This window comes from Nuphar pumila, chromosome 2 (assembly GCF_984573655.1).
Source record: "Nuphar pumila chromosome 2, dmNupPumi1.hap1.1, whole genome shotgun sequence".
Lineage (NCBI taxonomy): Eukaryota > Viridiplantae > Streptophyta > Magnoliopsida > Nymphaeales > Nymphaeaceae > Nuphar > Nuphar pumila.
The window spans coordinates 77,538,079-77,547,205 of record NC_143250.1 but is presented as its reverse complement, the minus strand read 5'-3'; the positions used below and the strand labels follow the sequence as shown (position 1 = coordinate 77,547,205).

The window sequence follows — 9,127 nt, the reverse complement described above, 5'->3', positions numbered from 1 at the left end:
TCCTTTTGAAAACTCCTTCAATTTCAAGTTTTAAAATCATCTTTTTGTAAAAACTCAAGTAGGGCCCACTCGGGGTGGTGCCATATTCGAGTCAGTCAGGGCTAGACTAGGGTTAGTTGATGTCTTGGTTAGTGTTAGAGGTTTAGAAGAGTCAAAACCATTTTGAAAAACTCATTTTTAAAAGTTAGTTTTTAAAACTAGTGTTTTTAAAGGTTTTTAAAGGTGTTTTAAAAACCCAATGTGAGAAAATGCCAAGTGGCACCACATTTGGGGATTTTCTAGGTTTAGCTAGGGGCTAATTAGGACTTAATTAGGATAATCTAGGCTAGGGTTAGTTAGGTAAACTCACACCAAAATCGCCCCCCTTAGAGAGTCCAAGATTTTCAAAAGTGTTAAAATTTAAACCTAATTTTTTTATTATAAATAGATGCATAAGGGGGGTCGATTTTTCCAACTTGCTTTCCTTTGGATTCTTGGAGCTTCTCTCTCTTCTCCAGCCCTTCCTCCATTGCTGCAACTCCAAGGTATGAATTCCTTTGCCTTTTTCATATTTTATTTAATGATTTTAATGTTTTAAACCTAGATCTAGGCTTAGATACCCCTCCTTATGGAAGATCAACCATGGTTTCACCTCAAGAATCAGCAAGAACAATCCAATAAGGTGATCTAACCCTGTTTTGGGTGATTTACAGGGATTTTAATCCATTAGAATTGATTTTAATATGATTCTTTACATTATTAACCAATAAAATATATGATTTACCCTTTTTAATGGGTTAAATCTATGTTTTAAAGGTGATATCAAATTCCAGCCATTGATTCCCTGTTTTTATTTTATTTTCATGGTTTATTCATGTTTGTTTTACGTTCTATAGCATAGAAATAAGTTTTATTTACTGTTTTATGGTTTATTTTATTTATTTACATTAGTTAATGCATGGTTTTTCAAGTTTCTTAAATTTCTGTGTGTTTTAGGTTTAGAACAGTAAAGATAATGTTATTTCGGATTGAAGTTATCATTGTTTATTTTTTATTTGTTTATATGTGATGCATGAATGAGTTATTGAGTTACTGTAGAAAAATCAGAGGTTTTTGACCTCGGGAACCCTGTCAAAAAAATCAGACATCAAATCGGGTTTTTAAAGCTTTAAAATCGTGGTTAAAATCAAGAAGGTAACTTGCTGTGATGATATTTCTCTCATCTTATATCCGATTTCAGATCTGTAAAATGCTATGGATTCATATTGAGTAGATCTGTCTGCTGTGAAATTTTCGGATTTTTTGATCACTGTTTAGTATTTTTCCCATTTTAGAGAATCTGTTTTTAAATTTAAAACTCGTTAGGGTTTACCAAAACCCTAATCAGACTTGTGTTAGTCATAAATCCCAAACTACAGATCCGATTCATGATCTGTAAAAAGTGAGTATTATTATTTTTCTGTCTACTGTTCACCACTAAAATTTCAGATATTTTTGTTTAGGATTGCTATTTATGTCTGTATTGTCAATCTGGAATAGCTGTTTTAATCCCTGTTAAGAGTGATATATTTTAGCTCAGATTGCCGGAAGGGTTTCTCCCTAACCGGAGATGATTTTTCCGATCTGTAAATTGGGAAATCTCTGTTTTTCTTCTTAGTTAGTTTCTGTAAAATTTCATAAATTTCCATGGAGATTTGACCCCTGGTTCAGGTCTTGGATTGAGACTGGTTGGTGAATTAGGTCAAAAATAGCATATTTTAGGGTTTAATGCAATTTTCAGATTAATTTAATGTCAAAAAATTATTTTTATAATTCCAATTCGACATTAGGGTTATAAAAAGTGCAGGTACCAATTTTTATGGATTTTGGAATCAATTTGATGGCTGAATTAAGCAAATTGCAAAACTGGGTTCCTGAAAGATCCAAAAACACTGCTAAAATCACAGTTTTTGTGGTATTGTTGGATTTTCGTGCATAAGCATATATTTTTAGGGTTTAATCATGTTCATAATCATATTAGGATGCTTTAGGTTTAATTTTGTGCTCATTTGATTTCATTTAGTGCATAAAACCTAAGTTTTTACCAAAATCTATTTCTAAAAACCCTGATTTCAAGGCCATAGTCTTGCTATCAGGGGCAATTTGGTCATTTGACCTAAATTTCGAAATCCCTAACCTTAATTTTCATGTGTTTAAGTATGTCATATCATATTTTAGCCTAGTTTATTTGCATTTGAATTTCAAAACTTGCATTTTACCAAATATCTTTCTAAAAACCCTAATTTCAAGGCCATAGTCTTGTTATTAGGGGTATTTTGGTCATTTTGACCCCAATTTCGAAATTTCAAATTCCATTTTCATATTTTTTTTCATTTTATTTCATATTTTATCAATTTTGATTTAAGGGAATCATGGAAAAGGCTTATATCTAGCAAAATCCAACAATTTTCTGATATTGTTCGATAAATCTAGAAAAGCCAACATATTTTCATTAACAAAGTTTTCTAGTTTTGCAGGTACATTGAAGACTTTATTTTTCATGTATTTAAATTTCAATAGTGATGTAACTTGTAATTAAACTTTGGAATAAGAATTTACATTTCCTGCTTAGCTTAGGCAGCATTGCATATAGTTTATTTTTTTTAATGTTAATGTGTGATGGATGATGATTCATGCATATTTTTACAAATTCACCATGGTCTACACGAATGGCACATGCACTAGCTTTTATGAAGTTTATAAACTTGGTGGAATTCGTATTTATGGCCATAGTCAGAATATGAATGATACCCAGATTTATGATCTTCACATTAGCCACATTCAGCCTACACTCTTAGGCTAACTTCAAAATGCACTGCATTTCTCAAAATACAAAAAAGTGTTTCTCAATTCCTCAAATCCATATTCATTCATTTCATGCATTTGCCAATTCCAATTCAAATTTTAAGTCAAGGAAATTGAATTCCTCAAAATCTCCTAAGTCTTATAGCAAAATTGATTTTCCCAAAAGCATTGAATTTCAAAGAATATTTCAAGTATTTCCCAAGTTCCAAATTCAAATTTTCTAAGTTTGAATTTCAAAGTTTGAATTCTGAGAAACCAAGTCTCTCAGAATCGATTTTCACCAAATGTCAAGGATTCCTCAAAATCGATTTTTACTTCTCTCAGAAGTACATTTCAAATCCCATTTCACGATTTCTCATGTGATATCATTTCCAAGATTTACATTTTCTAAATATTTCAATCATTCAAAGCAAACATCATGTTTTCAAATGTGCATTTTCTGAAAATTCATAGCACATGCCTGATTCTATGTGCATTTAGAAATTAGAATATGATTTAGACAAGTTGAATAGAGTAGAGCATAAGATTGATCCTTGGTTCAATTACCCCTGTTAAAGGTGGCAGGAACGGTTGAACCTCGTACCGACAGGCGAGTCCCATTCTACGGAATTTTCCCGCATTTTAAAACGGAGGCGAGTTATTTTCAAAATCTTTTTCAAAGGTCAGTTTGACTCGCAAAAAGTTAAAAATTTTGCGATGATAACAGCCTCATCCCCACCTGTTCTTTTATTTCACTTCAGTAAATATCACTGTGATATCTCCTTCATGATTTTCTTTCGTAGGATCATACAGGTTCGTGATCAGATCATTTTGAGTATTATAATATAGGTTGTATTTGGTTTCCTTTGGATCATAGGTTGTGTTTGATTCTTTCATTGATTTTCAAGTTACTATCTATATCTTAAATATTGCTTCTAAGTTTCAATTTCCTAGTTGCCTTGCGACCTTTCTTGTAATGATAGGGCCCCTGTTCCTGCATCTTATGACATTGGTAGTAATATTACTACTGTTCCGGAAGTTTTCCGGAAGACAAGACTTCAAGCATGGGTGAATTGATGCAAGGCAGATACATGGTTGTCTTTCAGCAAAGAAGAATCAGGTGGTGCCTCGAATTGATGGAATCTGCTCTTCGCATACAACGTGATTTAATTGTCTTCCTGTGATGTTATAGTCATTTCCAGTAGATTTCTCTGTTGGTTTTGTACTCTAGGTTCTATTTTGAGGCCATAATATTATCCTATGATTGAATGTTGTGAGGGGTTTTATTGTTCATAATGATTTCCAAACAAGTGATGTTAGATGACTTAAAAGACATTGCTGAGAAGACTCTTGTCAAACATGAGTGATCATTCTGAAAATGTTAGCTATAAACTAAGTAAATCATCATACTGAAGATAAACTTTCATTGGTCGGGCGTTGTGGTGATCGTGAAAAATTCTGCAGGGAAAGAGGACCCACTCAATAATTGGCTCATAGCGGTTGTGGTTTCCTGCAATCACTCTCAACACTCACACCCTCATGGTTATAAGTCAGATGTAATATTTGTCTTAAAATCAATGTCTAAATATGGACATTCATACAGGTTCATGCACAATGGAATTAGCTCCACCAGGGTTTTATTATAATGAGGAATGTGAAGGCATGAGCAATTGCTTTGAAAATGGCCCAGGAATGAACCAATTCGTTAACATTCAAACTTGGCACCTGGCCTTTTCTTTTCTTTGTTGCTTCCTATGTCGTTCTGCAGGTGGACCGTTGGACGAGGTTATTCCTCCCTGACTGAAGCTGGAATTCGGTGCAAATCGTGTTGGAGTAAGCTCGAAATAGTGGAGGGGTTAGAATTGAGGATATAGAGGCTTATGGCACAACCTCTCCATAAAGCCAGCATTACTTCTGATTGGTGGTGGATTATTTGAAGGCCATTCATGCATCGCTCTCAGTCTATCTGCAGCAGTTGCAGCAGTGCAGTGATGTTATCAGAAATTTCTGTGGTGACTACCAGCAAATAGACATATTGGATTTAGTTGACTGAGGTGGCTGGAAACGTGTCATTAAAAGGTTATCTCGTAGAAGGAATGATTTACTATTGGTAATGTTCGAGATAACTCTAGATAAAATTGATGCTTTTCGCGGCTCAGAATTCTGCAAATGACTTTCAAATGTGTTTTAAATCATAAGATTGCAATGGCGTGTATGTTGCTGTTTTGCGAGACAGATTGAAAAACTTGTTACATGTCTACTTTGAACTGAGACAACAAAGCAAACTTATGAAATTGACACTGTTGGTAAGAAGTCATACTCTGAATAAAAGGCATCTCTCAATGAAGCAGTGAAGAAGCTGAAACTACTGAAAAGGCATCGACAAAAGAGCAAAAGTAAAATTGCCAACAAAGAAGAGGCAATATGGACTGTGGCCCAGTCATGGAAGTCATGCCCAATTGGCACGCTACCATTTTTTTGAGCCCTGCTGGGAGGCTTCCCGTGTTTGAGAGGGTCAGCAATGACTCTGCATTCACAGAAACCACGCTGAAAGCATAACTTTCTTTATAAAAGGGAGTGTTGATGAGGAGTGAAAAGAGACAAATTCAAACCCCAATGAAAAATCTGCACGGAATAAGAGGTTAACATTCTGTGTTAAGGGAAACATAAGTGTTGGGAAGACTACATTCCTTCAAAGAATAGCCAATGAAACACTTGAATTGCGTGATCTTGTGGAAGTAGTTCCAGAGCCTATTTCAAAGTGGCAGGATGCTGGACCCGATCACTTTAATATTCTGGATGCCTTCTATGCAGAACCCCAGAGTAATCAAATGGTTTTCGTTTGTGATGTGCCTAAAGCAAATTGGATGAATGAGATGGAGATCAGCATCTATGATTCATGGTTTGATCCTGTTGTTTCTTGTCTTCCTGGACTTACCCCTGATGGTTTTATATATCTGAGAGCTAGTCCTGCCACTTGCCATAAGCGAATGATGCTGAAGAAAAGAACAGAAGAAGGTGGCGTATCACTGGACTATCTGCATGACTTGCATGAAAAGCACGAGAGCTGTTTGTTCCCTTTTCAGAGTGGGAATCATGGGGTGTTATCAATTAGTTAATTGCCACTCCATATGGATAACTCCCTGCATCCTGATATGAGAGATCATGTATCTTATTTGGAAGGAAGCCATATGCCTGCTAGCATTCAAAAGGTGCCAACTTTGGTTCTAGATTATGAACCCAATGTTGATTTCAGCAAAGATATTGAAGCAAAGATATGCTCGCCAAGTTGCTGAATTTCTTGAATTTGTCGAAAAGGAGAAAAAGGTGCCCTCCCCTAAATCTGGTTAACCAACAGATTCTCCTACCTCATAATGGAAATTTCTGGACTCCAGATAAGAATCTTTCCAGTCTTCGACATTGAAATCGTTTGATTTTGTGTAGGCAATGTCATTCCTGTCTAGTTAGTTGCATGCATGCTTTGTTTGATTTTCTAGTTCTGTCTGTGTTTTGCTGTTGAAAATATTTTTGTGGCCATATACAACACAATACAGTCACCTATCATTCAATGTGTTGGAGTTTTATCAGCTATATTGTTGTTGAGATTGATCGGTTGATATTTTGTGAAGATATCTTCAAGTTATTGAAACCAGTTTACCATGAAATCAGAAGTAAAGTCTGATTAGAAATCAATGTAAGTCATCCAATTACTATAAGTCATCCAATCACTGTAAATTGTCATGTTTAGTTTCCAACATTTCCACATCATCTACACTGCCACAACACTGCAGATCTGTTGTAATGTGCATAAATACTGCATCTGTGCATTTTTATTTCACTTGTATGTTATATATTGATAATTTGTTTTACCATCATCATTGCAGCACAATATTGCTTCATTACACATTGTCACTCGTACACAACCTCTGTCATCATCCTTGCAGCAATGTTTCAGCCATTTGCTGTGTAACCACATCAGCTATTGCAGCTACCTCCACCTCATTGTTAATATTGGTTGTATAACCTATTAACATCCTTCATTCCCTACTGTCACCACTGCTTGCACATAGCATTACACATAGCACCCACTGTAATTTCAATTCCCTACATTGATGTTGCTTTGATCCATGATGGTTAGTTGTCTTTTACATTAACTAATGTTGCATTGATGTATTTTCAAAATCCCTGTGTATGGCTTACATTGTATTTTACACACAGTCCCTTCACATTCAGCATAGTGGGTATCATTCATTTATGTCACACATATTGGATGTGAGCATATATATATATATATATATATATATATATATATATAAATATCATGCTTTGATATATATATATGTACGTATATCTCTCTCTCTCTCTCGCTCTCTCTCTCTCTCTCTCTCTATATATATATATATATATATATATATATATATGTATGTATTTCTTTCACATATGTGCATTGCCTACATAGAAATGTGTCAAATTCTTAAACATAACATCTGTGTGTTAAAAATTCAATATCCTGTGCTAACTCTCTTTTTTTTTTTAGGAGGATATAAAAATTTTGAATTTCTCTCTTGGACTAGAAATTTCTGATATTTGCAATTCAAAGTTATAATAAATTAGGTAGAACTGAGGAATTCATATTTCAAAGCTTTAGATAGAATGAGCATTGTAGATATCATAAATTGCTTATTTCCATGCTTTTTGCCTTTATTTCTCAAAAATCTCATAAATGGGATCACGAATGACACGTGCACCATTTCGTAAGAGGTAAATTAATCCTAAGTTGATGATTTACATCAATGGCCATAGTCAGGGTGTGGACAAAACTTAGGATTTTTATCTTTTACGAAATAACACTGGATCCATTTTCAAAATTCATCATATTTTCCTTAAATATCTTCTTCTTTTATTAGAATTTAACTCAAAATTAATTCAAAATATATACCAATGGCCATAGTCAGGGTATATTGAGAGTTAATTTCATTTTAAATTCTATAAAAGCACCAAATGTATTTTATTCTTCACCTGAATTTAAATATAGATTATTATATAATACATTCAATGACCATAGTCAGGGATGTATTATATCTTCAATCTTATTTTAATTCATTTCAAAGAATAAGATAGCTTTTCAAAATCCAATTTCAAAAATTTAAATTCATCCAGCATATAGGATAGAATTGCATCATATTTTCAAAATTCATTTTCAAAAACTCCAAGTGATTAATATCTTCTTCAATCAATCTTCAATCTCTGTAAATCCAATTCATCCTTTCGATTTTTCAAATTCTATTTCATTTTCAAATCTCAAAGTTCAATTTAAACTTTGAGATTTCAAAATTCATTTTATATTCAAAATCAGATTTCAAGGTTCAATTTGACTTTGAAACTCCAATTCCAATCCAACTCAAAGTTCAATTTAACTTTGAGGTCCTTGATTCACCTTCTAAAAATCGAATTCAAGTCCCAAATTCAAAGTCCAATTCGACTTGGAAATTCATTCACCTTCTGCATTTAACTCCAAATCCACTTTTAGGATCCATGATTCAACACTCATATTGGATCTCAGACTTCAGATCCAATTCCATTTTAGGATCCAGAATCCAATTCTATTTTTGGATCTCAGACTTCAGATCCAATTCCATTTTAGGATCCAGAACTCAACTTTCATCTTGGATCTCAAACTTCAGATCCAAATCCATTTTAGGGTCCAGAATCCAATTCCACTCTGGATCTCAATCTTCAGATCCAAAATCCATTTTAGGATCCAGAACCCAATTCTACATTGGATCTTAGATCTCAGATTTTAAATCCATCTTTAGATCCAATTCCGTTCCCAATTCTAAATTTTAAATCCAAGTTCATTTTCAGATCTCATCTAAAGTCCCTAAATCCATTTCTATTCTTAAATACCATTTGATCATCTCAGATCCATTCCAAACTTAAAAATCCAAATTCAATTCCATCTCAAGTATTCATTTCCTTTCCTAAATTCAAATTCAAATTCAAAGCCCATTTTTAACTTTGAAACTTCATTTCCTTTCACTTTAAAGCTTCAAGTCATTCTTTCTCATTTATTTTCCCAACTCTGATTTACTTCAAAGACTTAGAACTTCTCTGATCTATCTCAAGTTCTAAGTTAAATTCAAACATTTCTTCATTCTCTTACCAAGTTCATCTCAGAATACTTGGAAATTTCTAAGACATCTTTGAAAAGAGCATACATCCTCGCATTGCACAAGCATGATTCTTTGTGCATTTAGAGTTAGAATAAATTCTTAGATTATATTTAGGCAAAGCAAAAGGTATAGATTCGATCCTTGGTTAGATT

At 33.7% G+C, this 9,127-nt stretch overlaps 1 pseudogene; it reads left to right on the top strand.

Annotated features, from left to right (window-relative positions):
• Window positions 1-5,336: 5,336 nt before the first annotated feature.
• Window positions 5,337-6,226, top strand: LOC149845789 (uncharacterized; annotated as a pseudogene).
• The last annotated feature ends 2,901 nt before the right edge of the window (window positions 6,227-9,127 follow it).